Raw genomic sequence first — 22,749 nt, 5'->3', positions numbered from 1 at the left:
CATTTAACCCTCTGTGATTCGGTTTGAATGCACATTGGTTTGTTGGTGATTGAATGAGGAAGTTTTATTCACTGGAGCTTGAGTTCCAGGATTGTTTTAAATGTGATCTTTATGTAAACTTAACATGATTTATTTTCAATATGTGAAGGACAGTTGTAGTTTCAGTTCAACAGTAGACTGTCGGAAAAAAAAAGACGATAACTTCCATGGTTATTATCTGAGACCTTGGATTCGGCCATTAGAATTTTTTTAAAACTTGAATTGACAAATTATTGTAAGACAGCTCTGATTATTTTACGACCTAAAGTATTGTAATTGAGAAATAATTGGTCAGGAGTACATAAGAAAACTAATTTTGGATCTAAATTAGAGTACTAAATCTGGGTGATTACAGTGGATTTCAAAATTGGGAACTGTATGCATTTTACATTTTAAATATTAAATACTGAATAAATGGACGTAAATATATAAATATGTTTACAAGTTAGGAACAGGCTTTAAAGTTAGTCAAGCATGAATTAATAAATTGGTGTTTGAGGATATGAGAAGCTAGGAACATTGCAATATTTCTTAAAAAAAAGGAAGAACGTATCGACTAAAGTGCCGATAGGGGACAAGGAGATTGGGTTTGTGTGTGACCCCCTCACCAGTGGGGAGGTCGGAACATTTAGAAGGAAATGACGGTCCTGGATGAGAATCCGATAGGATTGTCAGAACAAATTAATTTTTGAGGCCCAGTCTGTATATGTGGGCTGAGTTAATGTCTATTTTTGAATATACTATTTACTGGGGGAGAAAGGAGACTTATATGGGGATACTGGATAGGGAAAGTGTTAATTGAGATTAAAAAAACTAGTAGCAGTGCTGGTATTAAGCTTGCCGGACAATTTGGCATGAGAGGGGGATGGTTAGGGGTGAAGACAAATATCCCCTTCAGAACCCTAACTGGGACCACCACAATATAGAAGGGTGGAATAATATGTTAGACATGCAAAATTTGATAATCCAAGGGATACAAACTTGCATCCCCAAACAACAAAATTTAGCCAAGGTTTTCGACCTGAGGCAGGGAAAGGACGAGTCTCCCTGTGCATTCTTACACAGATTAAGGGAGTCGGTTAGGAAATGTTCGGGTATAGACCCAGATGGGGAAATAGGATGACGGATGGTAAAGGTTCACTTCGTGACAAAGGCATGGCCTGATATCCAGAAGAAGTTACAGAAGATAGAGGACGGGAACGGTAGAAATGAGTCGGAGTTGTTACAGGAGGTTCAGAAAGTATTTGTATAGAGAGACATAATGGCGGAGGAACGGAAGGCTAAGATAATGGTAGCAGTAGTAAGGGAGGACTGTATGAAAGACAAAAGGAGTCGGATAAATAAGGTGGTTATCTAAATCTGAATATTTATGTCTTTGTGGGCCGGCCCCCGATAGAAATTTTGTGTTGGTGAAGATTTATGTGTGTCTTTGTGTGTGTAAATTTGATTGTAAAAAGGTCTCTGTGGATGTGAGAATTTGTGTTTGTGTATGGATTTTATGTGTGTCTTTGTGTGTGTAAATTTGATTGTAAAAAGGTCTCTGTGGATGTGAGAATTTGTGTTTGTGTATGGATTTTTTTTAAAAAAAGGCTTCTCAGCTAACAAGCAGTTTAACACTTTGTGCTCTGGCTTGAATTCATCTGTTTGTTAATGGTTTTATGTGTGAAACTTGTTGTTTGTCATTTGATTCAGTGTGCTATTTTTGATTGTAATTTTATGAATGCTCAACGTTATTTTTTTTCTCATGATATGATTTTATTAGAACTTAAGGAGGACCCTGATACTGGGAGAAAACAGCAGTATAGGTGGACTGTCTTAGCTGAAGGTTTTACCGAGTCACCAAACTTGTTTGGACAGATCCTAGAACAAGTTCTCGAGGACTTGACTTTAAGACCAACTTTAAAGTTAATTCAGTATGTGGACGACCTCCTGTTGTCCGGTCCCACCCAAACTGACACACAGCAGGGAACCAATGATTTATTAAACTACCTTGCAGTGAAGGGATTGCGAGTTAGTCAGAACAAACTACAGTATGTGGAACGGGAAGTAAGATATTTAGGACATCTAATCAGTCAGGGACAGAAGAGAATAAGCCCTGAAAGAATAAAAGGAATTGTAGAATTAGGATTACCCAGAACTAAAAGAGAACTCAGAAAGTTCCTGGGTTTGCTGGGTTATTGCAGACTCTGGATAGATGACTATGCTATTCTTACAAAAAAAGCTATATCTACAGCTAACAGAAGAAGCTCCGGACAGGGTTAAATGGGACCCAGAAGGAAAAATGCTGATTGAAACTTTAAAAGAAAAATTAGTTACAGCACCCGTTTTGAGCTTGCCAAATTTTAATAAAGATTTTAGACTATTTGTTAATGCCAAAAGCGGGACAGATTTTGGGGTCTTAACTCAAGAATGGGGTGGGGGGGGGGGGGGGCATAGAAAACCTGTAGCTTTCCTCTCCAAAATTCTAGACCCTGTCTCACGGGGTTGGCCTGAATGCGTTCAAGCAGTAGCAGCCACTGCTAAACTAGTGGAAGAAAGCCAGAAACTGACGTTTGGAGCACCACTGACTGTGGTTACTCCTCACCAAGTCCGCACTATTCTGAATCAAAAAGCGGGACGATGGATCACAGACTCCCGAATCCTGAAATATGAGGCAGTGCTCTTAGATAGAGAGGACCTTAAGATAGAGGTGGGAGCATGTTCAAATCCGGCTGACTTCTTATGGAAAGGAGGACCATTCATGAGATTGAGTGCAAGGTAGTAATAAGTTAGAACAATTCCAAATTCACACGACATGAGGGGTGGTATCCACCTTCAGGAAAATGAGGCAGGGGAGCAGGGGCTCCAGGGGCAAATGTACCCAGTTACACAGAGAGATAGGCTGCCAGTGAGGCAGGGGAGCAGTGGCTCCGGAACAGATGTACAAAGAAATAGGCTGCTGATAAGGCAGGAGGGAACAGAAACTCTGAGGGTAGATGCGAATTAATATGGGTAACTTGAGAGTGAGTTTCAGGACGTTGAGACAGTAAGTAGACTGTATTGCGCTGAGATTGTTCATGGGGGCTATACGGCGCGTAGGGCTGCATTGAAAAACGGTAGGTATGGAGCGGGAGCTCCGGGGGCGGATGCGCCCAGACACAGGGAAAACATTACATTTGACAACTGCGATGTGCTTGAAAGAATTAAAATGTTACTGACAACCGACCCTGAACAGTTCCATATGTAGAGCAGTGACCTCCGGGAAAAAGGGGGGTAAGATCTGCCACATGGGGACTGCCCAGCAGTACTGGAGACTGCGAGTGGAGATAGTTGGGGAAAAGAATTAGCACTTGAAGACCTGGTGGTCGAGGGGAGGTCGCTATGAGCTCCGATGCGCAGACACAGGAGACAGTGACAGGCAGACATAGACAGAGAGACCAACACCGTATGAGAGAGAGAGAGAGAGAGAGAGACTGGCTGTGTGTGAGGACCTACAGAGAGAGAACGGAAGCTATTACATTTTGTTGTGTTTCTGGCTGAAAGTCATCTGTTCGTTAGTGCATGAATGTTTGAGTGTTTATCACCTAGAGCTTGAGTCACGAGATATGTGTATATGTAAATATGTTGAGACCCTGGGCTTCGCTGTTTCTCGTTTACTTCACCAGGGACTCCTGACTCAGACACCACCTCTGGATTTCGCTGTGCACACTATTGAACCCGGTGAAGGGGTTTTGATCAAACACTGACAACAGTTAACTCTCGAACTTGTGTGGGACGGCCCGTTCCTAGTACTCCTCATCATTGAACGGTGGAGAAAAGCTGGCAAATGGCCAGTCACCTCTCCAGTTAAGAAAGGAGTCTGGACAGCCGAATCAACACGTGACCCACTATAATTCAGACTGAACAGACTTTGATTAACTGACTATATTATGGCGACGTGAGTGCGGGGACTGTTTCTTCAGAATTGTATGTTAATCTTGTTTTGTGCTTTGATATATTGTTTAAGTTCTTAGCACTAGTCAGAATTATGCTGCTATTCCTGTTACTTCTGAGTTTTGCTCATATATCTTTTTCAGATGTTGTGTTAATGATTTCTGTTTCGGAATTTCCACAAGTTATAAAAATTGATGCTTGCAGCCTAAGTAGAATGCCCAGATGTAGAGTTTCAAAGGGAATATCTTTCCTCCAAGATATTTCTTCACACCCTACCGAACCGCAAAAGCCACCGCCTAGCATCACTATCCATAGAGCCCCCTTTAGCCCAGCCCTAAACTGTTTTGACAGGAAGTGTCATCCTATATATATCTCACCATTAAGAAAATGCTTCCTCTGAAGACTCATTTCCCCATAAAAATGGGTTCCAACTCCTTAGTAAGGATTTAAAGATAGAGATGACAGTGTATGGGAAGCGTTTTGTGGGCTGCTGTTTTTGAATTGGCGTCGGACGGGGACAGCCTTTGGGATTCCTTGATTCTAAACTGCAACCTTTAACCCCTTACACTGATCCAAAGTCACTGCAGGTTATAGAGGTTAAAGACCTGAGACAGACTCTTGAAATAGAAACAGGATATGGAGAAACAAATGCCTGGATTGAATGGGTTAAATATACTGTAAAAAGTCTGAACAAAAGCAATTGCTATGCATGTGCCTCCGGTAGGACAGTGTCTCAGGTAGTTCCTTCCGCTCGGGTGGGAGCGAAACAAACAGGGCATGGAATGCATGATAGCCCTATATCAAGATGAGACTGCATGGAAAAATCCGAATTGTGCCTCTTTGTCTTTGATGTTCTCTTCCTTAAAAGGACATAAGAGGCAAGCTCCCCCTGTGTTTTCTGCCGCTGTTGGGAATCACTCATCGTTTGTTTATAGACAGGGTGGATCTATTGATATGGGGGAGCTGAGATTGTGTTCGGTGATTAAAAACGTTACTGAAGCAGTGGAAGGAAGAAATTACTCATCTTTAAACGTTCCCCGAGCGGATCTGTGGTGGTATTGTGGAGGAAAACTACTGAGACCCACCCTGCCCCCTGATTGGAAGGGGATATGTGCAATTGTACAATTGGCAATACCATTCACCTTGGCATTTGAAAGAGAACAGTTAGTTGGGAGAAAAGGAAGAGATAAGAGATCACTGCTACCCACTTCTGTTGATGAAAAGATTTATCTTGATTCAATAGGGATCCCTGGGGGGTGCCTGATGAGTTCAAAGCTCGTAACCAGACTTCAGCAGGCTTTGAATCATCCCTATTCTGGTGGGTTACTATTAATAAGAATGTGGATTGGATAAACTACATTTATTATAACCAAGCTAGAGATGCAGTAAAGGGTTTGGCCGAATAACTGGATGCCACCAGTCGTATGGCTTGGGAAAATAGACTGGCCTTGGACATGCTCTTAGCTGAAAAGGGGGGCGTTTGTGTCATGATAGGCTCTCAATGTTGTACTTTTATTCCCAACAATACGGCCCCTGATGGCTCGGTGACCCGTGCCCTGGAAGGTCTCCAGGCACTGGCTGATGAGATAGCTGAGAATTCAGGTGTAAATACTAATTGGACTGGCTGGCTAGAGCGGTGGTTCGATAAATGGAAGGGGGTGATGATCTCAGTGGTGATTACACTTCTGTTGGTAATCGGGATTTTAGTTGCTTTGGGCTGTTGTATAATTCCATGTCTGCGTGGTCTAATTACCCGCCTTATTGAGACTACTTTGATTAAGAGTGACCCGCATACAGTTGTGGGCATTCACCTTCAAGCTGATGCAAATGATCCTGAGGCTGGTTGGAATAGACAGGCCATGATTATGTTGCAGAAATTACAGACTGTATAAAAAGACAGGGGGGATTGATATGGTTAATGTAATTTCTGCAGTTTCATGCATTCACACACACACACACACAACACACACACACACACCTCACACATAACCCACACACATACACACACACTCACTCACACACATACATACACACACCTACACACACACATACACACACCTACACACACACACACACATACACATACACTCACTCACACACACACACACACACACATACACACACACATACACACACACACACATACATACACACACACTCACTCACACACCTACACACACACTCACTGTACTAAAACTGAGGTTTAATGAATAAAAGCTAAATTATGAAACTAATGATCGACTAGGCCATAATGAAGCATGAACTAGAAGTCACCTCTGTTATGCCAGGAACATGGTAACCTTGGGCAAGAAACCAAGGAATGCTTCAGTTAGACACAGAGGGCAAAATACTATGAAAGCTCTTTTCATGACATCAATAAATGTTATAACTAGTAGCAGAAATTGTAAAATAATATAACATTTTAATTAAAGAAATTGGCAGAGAAAAGCGTGAAATGCTTTAACCAATGGAATTGTCATTAATGATTTTTAATGTAAGAAAAATCCATAGCGTGAGATGTTTAAACCAATGAAATTATCACCAATGTATTTGAATGGAAAAATAATGTATAAGTATTAGTGCTGTAAAATCTCCCGTTGCGACTTCCGAAGTCCTATTTGGAACTCGCCCAATCTTCGAAGATTGAATAAACATCTGTTGCTCCGTCTGTGTGTGTCTCGCAGTATTTCGATTTGCCACGGGAAAAGTGACAGCCGGTGGGGATAAGGGCTGATACCAGTCAACTTGGAGTTCGCCTTTTTGAACTTAACCTTGCGGACAGTCTCCCTTGACACAAGGGTTAAAGGACAGTCCATGGTTGGCAGAGTTCGGAGGCAGGACCCGGTTGTTCTGAATCAGATCCCTAGAGTTAGAATAGTTAGCCAAGTGTCAGGAACTATTCTCCGGAGATTCAGAAAGCCTAGACAGAAATCACTGATAACACAGCCAGTTTGATTAGAGAACCATATGAGCATTCTCTGCAAGCACGACAGTTGAATATTGATTCCCAGTGGTTTATATCTTTGTGACATTCTCAGTCTGAATAGAATTTGTTATTTGCACTCAAGCAACGAAAATACTAAGCTCAATGGAAGATATTCAGATGATTTGCCATTTTAGTGAGTCTGTCACGTGCCTGCTCCGTGGATACAATGCTCTTTGTATTATTTAATCTCTGGTTGTTCGACATGAAATCAAGTTGGTCGAATTTCCTGATTCTCTAAAAGATCTTATTCAAGCTTTCAACCATTCTGCACTTATTTAGTTTCTTGGAGTAATAGTGTATCAATGTATTGACCCTAAACGATACAGTTAAACCAATCAGATTCCGAGCAAAGCTAAAATATTAGAAACTCACTGATGTGTTACTAGAAATTGCAAAACGATCCATCATAGAAAATCTCGTCAGATTCCCTCGCAATCTGACACTGCCAAAACCACAACTCACTAGAATGAGTTAAATGCAGGTTTGCAAGGATGATACCTACATTTCAGGAATTAAGTTACCTGTGATTTCAGGGCAGCTCTGGATGAGTGTACATAGAATATTATGATGAGTGCAGGAGTTTGGTTTAGTTTCGATTAATACTACGCTGCCCCCCACAAACACACACAAAAAAATGTGCGGCAATTAAAGTCAACGGTTTCCCGCTCCTAATATGCATTAACAACATGTGTTTGTCAGGAACAATACAGTACTGCCAACTGAAAGTGGTTTCTGATCTAAACAGTGAGATGTGTCAAAATAATTTTATTGGGAGGGAGATGTCAAATATGTAGACCAGGGCATCATGTAAAAAAAACTGTACAATCTAATTGCTCACAATAACTCAGGTAATGACCATACCTAACTCTTCTGCATTGAGAAACTTACATCACAGTGTCCAACGTTTGATGTGATTCTACAACTGGACAGCATTCACTGGATAATTTTAATTATGTGAGGAAGCATTCTCAGAAACAATTTACGATTGTCAATTATCCCTACAATTTGCACTGGTTTCGCCACGTGGTGCAGCTTTGCGCACAGGTCCCCGTGGTTTCCAGATAAATGGAACATAAACACATTATCCACATATTTCAAGCGAATAATGTATGTTACTTATATTCCCTCGTTCATTCCTAATGGTCTGACCAATTAAAGTCAATGCGAGTATTTAAAATTTTGTCAAAACCTGTCTGCTAACTGTCAATCAACATTCATTTGTACAGTTCTAATGCCAATTCCTTAACCAAACAGATTGCAGCTGCTAACCAATCAGCGCTTTTCTCACTTGCAGCTGAAATATTATTTTGCCCTGTAGAGATGTATTTCTGCAAATAAAATTCTAATGAGTTCAGGAAGAAATAGACCTTTCTTTCAGGACTAAATGTGCAAAAGTGGAATGAGACGTGGACGAGAAAAGTGATGTTATGATAGAATATTAAGCATTACTTCGTTCCATAGCAAAGCAATTTCGATTGCTTCTGTAGCCTATGTGTATCTTTACTTTATTTTTACCTCGTATGTTCAATAGTATTACACAAGTCTCTAATTGTTTTGCCTGCCTGAAAATACATGAATAATCTCAATGAATGGATATGTCACCAGTTTCTTTAACTCTTCTCTGAACTTTGTCTGAGTCACTGCATAAATAAACGTGTTGGTGCAACAACTCAAAAGTAAAAGCATAAATCCAGCCTCTTGAAATATATAAACAGGGTCATCATAACCACTGTACGAATAGGTATTAGTTATACGATAATACATGTAATGGATCGTGTAAACAAGCCATAACAATATAAAATTAGCGGATATAGCAAAAAGTAATATTATTGATTTCTTCCTGTTCTCCATTTCAGGATCTGGATTTTTTTCAGAGGTATTGTTGCCTCTAAGTGCTCGGCGGGCTTTGCTGGCCACCAAGATATATCTCACAGTGAGAGCATTGAGCAGCAAAATGATGAAAAATGGCAGGAAGGGGGTTGCTATGCAACTGAAATAAGAAAACGCGAGCCAAAAAGGTGAAATATAAAAGACTGATCTCATCCGGCAATACCAGGGAAGTCCATCACTGACGTACAAAGGGTCATAAACAAAGTACCAGGGGATGTTTTTCAAGCAGCTGAGAATGAGGACCATGCTTATTATTGCGGTTGCCGTTGTCTTTGTGCAATATTTGTTTCGCACTTTCGGGCAGCAAATGGCTAAAAATCGATCAAAGGTGAATGCCACCGTTAGCCACACAGAAAAGTCACCAGTTGCATTGGCGAGGGCAGTTTTTGTGCGGCACGCTGGGGTAAGCAGCAAGTAATTTCCTGGAAAGTACATGTCAATGATCCGGTTGATTATAACAGCAGTGATGACGACCAACAGATCCGCTACTGCCATGGCCACGAGATAGTAAGTGATGCATTGGGAGAGGCCACACTTTCCCCTGGCTAGAATCATTATTGCTACGAGATTAACTGCAGAGAAAAGAAGAAGCAAAAACGGTATTGATACACTTAACGAAACTACTCAGAATGGTTGGAAAAATAGCAAATTCAGGAATTGAGTCAGGTCTTTTCTTTTTGTGTTCACACAAAATGCTGACAATTAGCTGGCTTACACGTCTCTCCATTATAATTGGTGTAAGCAAAATAAGAAACAATTTAGATTAACGTTACTTTTTGTTTTATACTGTTGCATAAATCCAGGCATGTTAAATAGTAGATCCCACAATTACGCCAATTTGAGTAAGACTACGATTGCAGTTTTAACCTGGGGCGTCAATTTTTTAAAAAATGATTTACATAATCTTTCTTACTTAAACACTGTATTTCAAAGTAGCATCAGCCAAAGAAAAAGCAGTTTAACATCGAAATGAAATATTAAATGTCGAACGCATTTAACCCAAATTTTAAAAGAACACATCAGCAAAGTGATGAAGTTACAATTCAAAATCCCAACTTATGTGGAATGGTATTGCTTTTAAATAAAATTCAAAAGAAAACAGGCAGCACAGAATTGGTGGAGGCAAAGAAACTACCAAAACCACCTATTATCACTATCAGAGATTGATATTGAATGTGAAAGGGTTTCGAAGATTTTGACAATGTGGACGAATCCCTAGATCAAAATGACTTGTATCTGATATCGCTCTAGTAGGTGAGGAAGGAAATTGCAAGTGTTCTGACTCTTCTTTTTCTGTTCCACTTTGGTCTCAGTGGAAGTGCGGGAGAACAGCTAATATGGTTCCACTTTTCAACATGGGTAGTAGGGATACACCAGAGAATCACAGAACAGTCAGTCTCCCATCAGTGGCCGGGAAGTTATTGGATCGAATTATGAAGAAGAGGAATGAATCTCCAATGGAGAGGCAGACGTTAATGAATAACCAACAGTATATTTATATCACGAATATCATGTTCAACACATTGTATTAAATTGTTTGACGTTTAGATTAGGTGTGTAACTGTGATGTGGTCCACAGGTGCTTCACTAAGTGTTTTGACAAGGTCTGTTATCGTTTAAGAAGTTAAGACCCCAGGGAGTACAAGACAACATGGCAAATTGATCCCAAAATTGGATTAGTGGCAGGAAGCAGAGATTGGATTCGACAGATATTTGGTGACTAGCTTGGGCATGATGGAGCAAATTTCCTCTTTTCACGCTTTAAATATTCTCTGACTTTATGGACTTAAGATGTAGGAATAAAAGAAGGTTATTCAGTATATTTTGCCATTCAAAGAGGTTACAGCTGATGTTATTCCTCAAAAACACTTCCTTGCCTTTTCCCCATAATTCCTGATACTCTCATGGTCTATTACATCCTTGAATGCAGTTTAAAAACTCGAACTCTACATGCGTCCATGGTAAGGAATTCAGACGTCCTCAACCATCTGTGGAAGAAATTCGTCTCAACCTCTGCCTACATTTTCAGCATTTATTATTATATTATATGCTATGGCCCTAAATCTCCCATAAAGGGAAATAACCTTCTGAATCGATCCGATCAAGCCCTTAAAAAAATCTATATGTTTTGTTCCGTTGAACATTTCAGGTTCATCTTGATTAGTTTAAAAGAAAAAAAACATGTCTGAAAAAAATGTTTAGTCTACAGGAGATGAAGAAGTTATGAATTAATCGAAACATTATATTGTTAATATGAATTAAAATTCAGAAATTTAAACATGATGTGTAATCTGCAGACTATGTGACTTTCAAAGAAAACACATCCTTCGCCTGAGAAGTTACATTACATATTTTTCAAAGAAAGTATTAAAATATTGTAAGTAGCCTCTTACACCATACAGTGTTAAGACTTACCAGGGACTCCAATAGTTGCAAGTAGTGGATAGTAAATTTCATATACTAGACCACTTGCTGGCTCATGCATTGCCTCGCAGAAGATGTTATGTCTCAGTTGCCTTTACGACTACTTTGTGGTAGGGTTAATATAGCTGAACCAACAAGGCCACCACCCACTGCCTAATATAAAATTAGATAACAGACGTACACATATTAGTTCCACTTTATTGCACAAACAACCTAATTGCGCTGCTCTAATTCCCAGTTACCAGCAGTTCTTAGTGGAAACAGCCAGAAGATCCTAAATAGCGAGCATTGATTCAAAATATTTAATACGTCTACCAATTATTTGTTTCCTTTTATTAATAGTAAAGTCTGAATTCTCTCTCTTTCACTTTTTCTCTGCATTTAATCATAAGTCAAGCCCATTTCATTTCCAATTCATGTTCAAGCTGCTTCATTTTTAATTGTATTTTAAGCATTTCCCAAGACTCCAATGGCAGTTATCGCAATTTAAAATCTCGAGCTATTGCTGCTTGATTTTATTTTAAATGTGGACGTGACGTGCTGTGTACCTGATGCAATGTGAGTGATCAAACTAATCGATGTTAAGTAAAACACAATTTATCTAAACAGTGTAGTTAATATATAAACAAAAGAAAGAGGAATTTAGAATAACGTAACTATTGGAAATCTTAAGAGAATAATAGATAGAGAACCTATTAAAAATTAACTGGTCCAATATAGTGATAGACCATAAACACACTCCTTTGCAAATAAATACACACATTTGGACACAGATTCTCACATGCAAGTCTCCCATCCAGGAAGAATAAATAAAAATACGAGTGAACAGCAACTAGAAGGCATTCAATGAAGCTTCCAAATCCTTTGAGACCCCTTAAAGTAAAACCGAAAAACTAAGAAAAAGAACCCTCAAGAAGCCTGGCCTGTGAGAACTGAACATACACAGGCTGCTTCCACTAATACAACTTAAAAATATAAATGGTCTCACAAATCGTTTAATTTCTTAGAGACAGCTCGCCACATCTACCTCACAACCTCTCTTCTTTAAAAACAAAGACAAAATAATCTCTTAAAGGAACAACATCGTCACAAAAGGGAGCTGGCTGAATGTGGAGTGGATGACAAACAGACAGACGAGTTCTTCAGCCGAATTTAACTCGCACAGAACTTCGATGAACATAATATATCCAATCCTTGTTTATCATTGATTTACTTTCCTGTTTGCATTAACGTAATGAGGAGAGTGTGCCAAGCAGGCTAAGATAAAAGGTAGGGAGGAGGGACTTGGGGGAGGGGCGTTGGAAATGCGATAGGTGGAAGGAGGTTAAGATGAGGGTGATAGGCCGGTGTGGGGGTGGGGGTGGAGAGGTCAGGAAGAAGATTGCAGGTTAGGAAGGTGGTGCTGAGTTCGAGGGTTGGGACCGAGCACCACCATGCTTACCTTCATTGGAAGGAGCATTGAGTATAAGGATAGGCAAGTTATTGTGCAGTTTTGTAGAACTTTAGTTGGGCCAAACTTGAAGTATTGCACACCGGTTTGGTCAGCACCACTACGAGAAAAGTATGGAAATTATGGAGACGGAACAGAAATGGGTTACCTGGATGGTGCCTGGTATGTGGGATTTTAGTTATGAAGAAAAGATCGAGAAACTGGGTTTGCTTTCACTGAAATGCTGAAGGTTGATGGAATATTATCAGATTATGAATGGCATGTATAGAGTGAACAGGCTTTTTCCAGTGTGGAGGGGTCAATTACTAAGGGACACAGATTTCAGTTGCTGGGGCGGGGTGGGGGTGGGGAGTGGGGGGGGGGGGGCGATGGATATTGAAAAGAGATGTGCAAGGCACGTCTTTCACATAACCGATGCTGAACACCTGCAATGCGCTGCCAAAGGAAGTGGTGGAAGCAGACACAATAGCAACATTCAAGAAGCACTTGGATGCAGAGAAAAATCGGAAGGGAAGAGAGGGCTAAGGATCGCGCAAGTGAAAACAGTTTCAGAAAGGTAGAAAGGCAAAATGTTTGGGCACAGGCTTGGAATACCTAATGGCCTGTTCCTGCACTGTATTGCTCGTTGTTTTTTTTTGTCCTGCTCAATGATTCACACTGATGGGGGATGTACGAATTATGAAGCATGGCGTGCTATTGAAGGGACAATTGAAGGAATGCAGATATTAATTTATGGAACTTGACAAAAAAGGCAACCCAGCAGCAAATGTTCTAAGTGGTGTTGGTATGTAAGACCTGAGACAATTTCAGATGCAGTATTAGTTATGAGTGTGAAAACAGAGATATGTAACGAACTGAGGGATGACACTCTGATGGCTACAGGACAACACCACCTCGAGGCATTGACCCAAGCTGCTGACTTCAACTCTTCAAACATTCAGTGATTCCTTATATTATACACTAATATTTCAGCAGTAAGATTGAAAGATCGTTGCTACCAAAAAATAGTCAAAGAAAAATCTGGAAATAAAACATAAAGAAACCATGAAGTAACAAACCAACAATGGCATTGTTGAATAATGAAACAAACAATGGCTTGAATGAATTGGTCACCTTTTCATATCGTTCGGCCTCTTACATTCCACTGCATGCCACAGTCATTGTGCTAAACTTAGTAAATAAAGTAAACCTTGCCAATTTTTATCCTGCAATGGACAAGGACCCACTATAGAACCACTTTGGAAAGCCACATGGGGTGCATTTTCCTCGTATGACGTACTTTCATTACTCACCTTGCCAGTTTTATTGGGCTCTTGCTCTTCAAAGACCACCTGCTGTATGGCGTGAACCATTGTCATAAATGACGTTAGTCATTGCGGAGGAGCTAATTGAAAATGTCTGACTGTTTACCTGGAGCATGCTCCCAAACGTTGCTGACAGACTTTCAGTGGCGACTGCATGCGGAGAATTTAGAGCATAAAATCTTTCCGATTGTTGCTGAACAGGTTTGAGATGACTTGTCAGAAACATTGCAGCGATCCCATAGTAGAAAACCTGCTTTCATCTCGAAAAAAAAAACACCAATCGTAATCTCAATGCTCAAATGAAAGAGCAGCCTGGAGAACTTTCCTAAGATAACAAATGCACAGAATGTAGATATCACATGCTATTTTCAAGGCCAATTGGATCACTGCATTTGTCAATTAAGTTGTGATGAAAGAAAATGCCGCAAAATTATGGAAAGCATAAAAATTAAACTGTTTCTGTTCATATTGTATCTAATTCTATACTCTTTATTTCCTGAGATCCTTCCTTAGATTCACATCTACAGAAATCTTTTTCCAAATTATCTTGAAACTTTGTAGCATGTGTTTGTAGAACAGGGTAGGCATATCACTGCTCATCTCTTCTGTAGTGATCAAGGGAATGGCTAAATATACATCAATATTGGTAGTTGATATATAAAGTGAGAACAGATTTGTGAGAGTCAACGACTTCATTGGGAGGAATTGCAATCAATAAAAGCAATCAATTATTACCTACGTTTGCCAGAATCCATCACTCGGGGATTTTGATATTCAGGGAATGAGAACTAGGCTGTTCCCCCCCCCCCCCCCCCCCAAACATTGACTGTTTGAAACAATGGCTTTGATTGGTAAAATGAAGTTAAGCCAAAGCGATAAAAGGTGGAACTATTTCCAATTTGTTTGGCTGATAGCTTTTTGGAGTTGTCGCTGACAAGGACAACTAAAGTGAACTAAGTGAATAACTTAGATAATGCTGCAATAGCATTTATATCAATTTGGCTGCATTAGTTCAACGAAATGTAAAGATGTTTCCTCGTTCAACTATATTTCTCCTCCATCTGTAAGGAACCCGCATAATCAACTCACTGAGGAATTCATTCAAATATATATCCAAGTTGGAGAGTATTATTGTGCAGTCATAATAGCCTGACATCTGGGCCTGGTCTAGGTACAAGTTCCAACCGTTCTGGTCACGTGTCCAAAATAATCACCCCTAAAATGCATTGTCTAACTTGAGATGTCATCTCTTTTATAATGATAAAACCTAAGGTTATCTCGGAGCCCTGAATGGAAAGAAAGTCTGCGAGGTACATATTAATCAATCAAAACCTGCATCTCCAATCTAACAGATAAAGGCTTAACAGCCATCGATCTGCGTTCAACACATTTTCATCAGTTATATGAACCTTTCATCTTTTACTTATAAATTCTGTGTCCAATATACACTCCTCCCGCCCCCTCACCAGCACCTGAAGAAGGAGCGAGGTTCTAAAAGCTTGTGCTTTCAATCAAACCTGTTGGACTATAATCTATTGACGTGTGATCTTTGACTTTATCCACGTCAGTTCATCACCAGCACATACGAATCATAGAACACTTTCTACATCTTCGTTACCCTCGGTTTTTTCTTGAACAGTTGTTCAACATTAAGGATTACTGATTTGTCAGCCAACGGTGGGTGGTAAATTGTAATCAGAAAGAAGTTTCTTTGCCCACGTTTGTTCTGAGACTTCCTGGAATCCACAGTCAATTGAGGACGTCCACGGTATTGCATCATAAGATTATGCCGACAACTCCGTTTGACCTGTCCAGCGAGTTAACACGGGTAGTCATGGCAATAGCTGGGACGTTATATATAAAATATGAGTAAGGGACACTATTTCTTCATCATATTTCCAAATTACCCATTCCTCTACTTCAGGCTGTTTCTACCTATCACATATTCCTGTTTAACTGTCAAATATTCTTGGACTCATGGCATTTCCATATTTCAGTGTTACTATTTAGAACTCAACTTGTCTCCATTTCCTATTTGTTGATGACCTCATTGATATTACAAGCGTTTTGTGACATTATTGTCAACCATGGACATGTTTTTCATCGATTTGATATCTATTTAACAATTGTCAGTCCATTCTTCTGTATTGCATTGTCTTTCCATTACCACAACATAAGTCAATAGAGCCATATGATCCTTTATACCAAAGGAGGAGGGCAGTTGTTCCACATAGTCCATAATATAAGATATTTGCTGTACATAAAACAACAAAAAAATAACGTGTTTAATGTTTGTGGGTGTACTCGGGTGGTTAACCAGTTAAAATGGTCAGTAGAATCGGAAAGTCATATAGTCCCAAAACACGGAGACAGACCCTTTGGGCCAAACTGGCCCATGCAGACCAAATTCCCATCTACACGAACACATTTCCCTGTAATTGGCCCATATTCTTCCAATATTTTCCTATCCATGTATTTGTCCAAATGTCTTTTAAATGTTGTTAATGTACTCACTTCCACTGGCAGCTCATCCTATATGCGTACCACTTACTGCTTTAAAAACAAATTTGCCACATAGGTTACCTTTTATTCTTTACTTTCTAACCTTAAAGTGGGTGATGCTGTCTCATCCTCGATTCCCCAGCGCTGGGAAAAAGACTGAGTGCTTTCATCTTATTCATGTCTCTCACGACCTTATGTACCCCTACAAGGTCCCTTCTCAGTCCCTTCTCAGTCTCTTACATGTTAAAGAAAAAATAAGCCCCAGCTTTCTCAAACTTTTCCTTTAATGCAGATGCTTCAGTTCAGGCAACATCCTTGTAAATTTCTTTGGCACTGTTTCTAGTTGAATAACATCCATCCTAAAGCAAGGTGAACAAAACTGAACATAATACTCCAAGTGTAGCCTCTCAAATGCCCTGTATAACTGCAACATAACTTCCCAACTTCTCTACTCAGTGCTCTGACTGGTGAAGGCCAGTGTGCCAAAAGCTTCTTCACTACCCAGTCTACCTGTGACTCCACCTTCAGAGAAATGTGAACCTGAACTCAAAGATCCTTTTGTTCCACTATAATCCTTAACGCCCTACCATTCACCATATAACTCCTACTGGATTTGACTTTCCAAAATGCAAGACCTCACACTAATCTATATTAAACACCATTTGCCATGTCTCAGCCCACTTCCCAAGCTGATCATGGCTCTGCTGCATTGCTGAAAACACAGTTCACAATACTGCCTAATTTAGTGCCGTCAGCCAACATACTAATCATTCCTTGTTCATTCTCATCAAATCATTGATTTAGATAAAAAAAAGTAATGGGCTCAACACAGAACCTTGAGGTGCTCCACTAGTCACAGGCTTCCAGCCCGACAAGCATACTTCCACTATTACCATCTGCTTCCTACCATCAAGACAATTTTACGTACAATTTGACAGGTATCTCTGGATTTCATGTGATCTAACCTTTCAAAGTATCCTCTCATGTGGAACTCTATGAAAGGCCTTACTGAAATCAATATAGACTACGTATACGTCCCTGCCCACGTCAACCTTCCTGGTCACTTAGAGTCTTAGAGATGTACAGCATGGAAACAGACACTTCGGTCCAACCCATCCATGCCAACTAGATATCCCAACCCAATCTAGTCCCGTCTGCCAGCACACAGCCCATATCCCTCCAAACCCTACATATTCATGTACCCATCCAAATACCTCTTAAAGTTCGCAGTTATACCAGCCTCCATCACTTCCCTTGGCAACTCATTCCATACTGGTACCACCCTCTGTGTGGAAGAGTTGCCCCTTAGGTCTCTTTAATATCTTTCCCCTCTCACCCTAAACCTCACCAACCCCAGGGAAAAGACTTTGCCTATTTACCTTATCCATGCCCCTCGTAATTTTGTAAATCTCCATAAGGTCATCCCTCAGCCTCCGACGCTCCAGGGAAAAGAGCCCGAGCCTGTTCAGCCTCTCCCTATAGCTCAAGTCCTTCAACCCTGGCAACATCCTTGTAAATTTTTTCCGAACCCATTCAAGTTTCACAACATCTTTCCTATAGGAAGGAAACCAGAATTACACGCGATATTCCAACAGTGGCCTAACCAATGTCCTGTACAGCTGCAAGATGACCTCCCAACTTCTGTACTCAATACTCTGACAAATAAAAAAACAATTTTGCATTCTGCTTTCATTTCATTTCCCATTGAAAAAAAGAATAAAGATCAAAACATTATGTTGTCCAAGACGTTTCCATGGCAGCTCCATTGCATAAAAATCAAGTAATCATTAGCATATTTGGTATTTAATTTGCTGTTGCGTTACTGCATTTTTGATCTTTATGCTGAGATTGACTTTAAAATTGTTTAAGTACATTTTGAATTTCTTACTCATACAAAAATATAAGCTATTGTTATCGGTTTTATTCTGCTTTGCCAATAGTGACAAGATTTCATATTTCAGTATGATCATGGCATAAATGGCAACTTGCTTAATAGCAGCAGAAATTGCATTTTTGAGTTAGGGTGTCTACACGAAAGAGTTTAACAATTGTTTGCCGTCTGATATCTCACCTGAAGAAATTTATTCTTCCCTTTGATGATGCCAATGACTGTATATGAGTGTACAATATTTCTTGAATAATAAATAAAACCATAATTTTCTAAGTTAAAAATCTCACAACACCAGGTTATAGTCCAACAGGTTTAATTGGAAGCACACTAGCTTTTGGAGCGACGTTCCTTCATCAGGTGATTGTGGAGGGCTCGATTGTAACACAGAATTTATAGCAAAAATTTACAGTGTGATGTAACTGAAATTATACATTGAAAAATTGATTTCTGTTAAGCCTTTCATCTGTTAGAATACAGTGCTAGTTTCACTTCTTTCATGTGTAAATCACAAAACCCTTTTTTTAAAGTTGCATTCTCGGGTTAGCTGTTAACAACGGTGAGAGCTAGACAATATGTTGAAGGTGTTAGCCCCCTGTGTTCTCTGTCTATGATCTGATGTTTAGATTGATTCTAACGTAATGAGATAACAGTGTTTTACATAAATTCCTGCAGTTTTTGAGCTCAGAGTTCTACATGAATGTATGCAGGTTTTGAGCAAATTGCAATGTAACTCTGCAATACAAATTCACCACACAAAATATATGTGTGCATGTGTGCATGTGGATCTTTGTCTGTGTGTGTCTTTCTGTCTGGGGTGGGGGTTGTGAGTGTGAGAAAGTGTGTGTGTGTGTATGTGTGCATGTGTGTAGTGGGTGCAGAGTGTCTTAAGTCTGCGAGGGGGTGCATGTGTGAGTGTGGGAGTGTGTGTGTCTATAAGGGTGTGTGTGGGTGTCTGTGTGCGTGTATGTGTGTACCTGTGTCCATGTGTATGTGTGTGTGAGAGAGAGAGAGAGAGAGAGAGAGTGTGTGTGTGTGTGTGTGTTTTGTGTGTGTGTGTGTGCGTGTGTGTGTAGGAATATCTGTGTGTGTAGTAGTGCAATAGTGATCACCTGTAATGTGACATGAATCCAAGGTCCCAGTTGATGCCCTCCCAATGGGTACCGAACTTAGCTATCAGCCTGTGCCCGGCCACTTTCCTCTGCTGCCTGTCTCGAAGTCCACTTGGAGGATGGTAACCCGAAGGAGGGAATCCTCCTGTCTGTTGATTGTTGTGTGGTGCCCATTCATCCGTTGTCGTAGCCTTTGCTTGGTTTCCCCAATGTACCATGCCACCGGGCATCCTTGCCTGCAATGTCTAAGATAGACAACGTTGGCTAAGTCACAAGGGTACCAGCCATGTACAAGGTGGGAGGTGTTCCCAGAGCAATGGTGGTATCTATGTCCACAATCTGACACGTCTTGCTGCGTCCACCATGACAGTTTTGTATGGAGTTGTCCGGGCAGTTTGCTACGAACAATGATCTGTTTGAGGTTTGACGGTTGTTTAAAGGCAAGTAGTGGAGGTGTGGGGAAGGTCTCGGTGAGGGGCTCATCATCAGAGGTGCTCATCATCATTGATAATGTGTTGCAGGTCACGAAGAACATGGCATAATTTTTCAGCCCCTGGGAAGTACTGAACAACAAAGGGTACCCAGTCAGTTGCGTGTCTGTTTCCTGAGGAGGTCATTACAGTTCCTTGCTGTGGCACGTCAGAACTGGCGGTCGATGAGTTGAGCATCATGCCCCGTTCTTGTGAGGGCATGCTTGAGTACTTCCAGGTGTCCATCACTTTCCTCCTCATCTGAGCAGATCTGGTGTATGCGTAGGGCTTGTCCATAAGGAATGGCTGTTCTAATATGTTTTCGGTGGAAGCTGGAGACGTGCAGCATTGTGAGGTTGTCTGTGGGTTTGTGGTAGAGCGTGGTGCTGAAGTGTCTATCCTTGATGGAGATGCACGTGTCCAAGAATGAGACAGACTGTCGAGAGTAGCCCATGGTGAGTTTGATGGTGGGATGAAACTTGTTGATGTCACTGTGTAGTTTTATCAGTGACTCCTCGACATGGGTCCAGAGGAAGAAAATGTCATCAATGTACCTGGTGTACAAAGTTGTTTGGAGATCCTGCATAGAGAAGAAATCTGGTTCGAACCTGTGCATAAAAAATGTTGGCATATTGGGGTGCAAACTTGGTCCCCATGGCTGTTGTGTGTGTCTGTATGAAGAATTGATTGTCAAAGTTGAAGACGTTATGATCGAGGATAAAGCGGATGAGTTGGGGGATGGTGTTTGGAGATTGGCAGTTGTTGATGTTGAGTACTGAGGCTGTTGCCGTGAAGCCATCTTTGTGGGGGATGCTGATATAGAGTGCGGAAATGTCCAATGTGACGAGGAATGTTCCCGGTTCGACTGGTCCGTGGGTCCTGAGTTTCTGTAAGAAATCCGTAGTGTCGCGACAGAAACTGGAGATCCCCTGTATCATTGGTTTCAAGATGCCTTCCACATAGCCAGAGAGAATCTCACATAAGGTCCCATTGTCCGACACGATGGGACGTCCTGGTGTGTTGGCTTTGTGTACCTTTGGAAGGCAGTAGAAGTCGCCTGCACGAGAAGTACTTGGGATGAGGGCGTGTAGGGAACTCTGAAGGACTGGATCCAAAGTTCTGATCAGTGTGTTTAATTCTCGGGTGTGTTCTTTGGTCGGATCAGCTGGTAGTTGCCTGTAGTTTTCCTGGTTGTTCAGTTGTCGGTACACTTCCTTGCAGTAATAGAAGGATACAGCGCAGTACAGGCCCTTCGGCCCTCGATGTTGCGCCGACCAAATCCTACCTAACCTATACTAGCCCAATAACTTCCAAATGCCTATCCAATGCCCGCTTAAATGACCATAAAGAAGGAGAGTTCACCACTGATACGGGCAGGGCATTCCATGAACTCACAACCCGCTGTGTGAAGAATCTACCCCTAACATCTGTCCTATACCTACCACCCCTTAATTTAAAGCTATGTCCCCTAGTAACACCTGACTCCATTAGCGGTAAAAGGTTCTTAGTATCTACCCTATCTAAACCCCTAATCATCTTATACACTTCTATCAGATCTCCCCTAAACCTTCTCTTCTCCAATGAGAACAGCCCCAAGTGCCTCAGCCTTTCCTCATAAGATTTTCCTACCATTCCACGCAACATCCTGGTAAACCTCCTCTGCACTCGTTCTAAAGCTTCCACATCCTTCCTATAGTATGGCGACCAAAACTGCACACAATACTCCAGATGAGGCCGCACCAGAGTCTTATACAACTGCAACATGACCTCAGGACTCCGGAACTCAATTCCTCTGCCAATAAAGCCCAGTACACCATATGCCTTCCTCACAGCACTATTTACCTGGGTGGCAACTTTCAGAGATAATCTGTTCTATTCTGAATGACAATGGTTCCTCCTTTATCTGCTGGTTTGATGACAATGTTGTCATTGGTTTTGAGAGCCTGGATGGCATTGCGTTGTGAATGGGTGATGTTTTGCTCTACCTTGTGGGTACGGCTGAGGAATCTGGCATTTATATATTTCCTGACAGTTTGAGCATACATGTCAAGCCCAGGGCAGCGGTCCTCCGGTGGGGTCCATGTTGACACCTTCTTTGGTCGCTTCTCTACAGATTCCTGTGATGACTGTTCTAGTTCATCAGTGGGCTCAGTGGGATCACTGCCAGCACCTTGAAAGAATTCCCGGTGTCTCATTCGTCTGATGAACTCCTCTGTGTCTGCTGCCAGAACCAACGGGTCCATTTTGGTGTTGGGACAGAAGTTGAGACCCCTACTCAGGATTTCAATCTCTTCCGGTCGAAGGGTGTGGTTCGATAAGTTGACAATAGACTTCCCCGCAGTGATAATGTTGTCTACTGTGGTTCCAGGATGGGCTTTGCTATTACTGGTAAGAATGCCAAGTTTCTGCAGTTTTTTGTTCTTGGCGTGCATGTACGGGGTATAGTTTTGTCGCCTTGTCTGTTTGGCAATGTCACGTAATTGTGCTGATGTATCCTGTGTGCAGGCTGTGAGTGTGGACTCCATCTGAATTTCAAGGTTGTGGCGCATGCTGTAGGGTTGGCGCACGAGATATTGAGAAGTTTACGAGAAGTGCGGTGGCTAAGTCTCTGCGAAGTCTGTGTTGTAGGTCGACCTAAGTGGGTTCATGATTCATAATCCTTTCGGGTTCTTTCCTGCTTGCCTGCATTCCTGTAGAAATGTCTGTGTCAATATGTGCAATCTTCTTGGAGATCCTCTCCACTTTAAGCTGGCGGTTAGTGGTGTCTATTTG

Source organism: Hemiscyllium ocellatum, chromosome 38 (genome assembly GCF_020745735.1).
Source record: "Hemiscyllium ocellatum isolate sHemOce1 chromosome 38, sHemOce1.pat.X.cur, whole genome shotgun sequence".
Classification (NCBI taxonomy): Eukaryota; Metazoa; Chordata; class Chondrichthyes; order Orectolobiformes; family Hemiscylliidae; genus Hemiscyllium; species Hemiscyllium ocellatum.
This window is presented reverse-complemented; position numbering follows the sequence as displayed.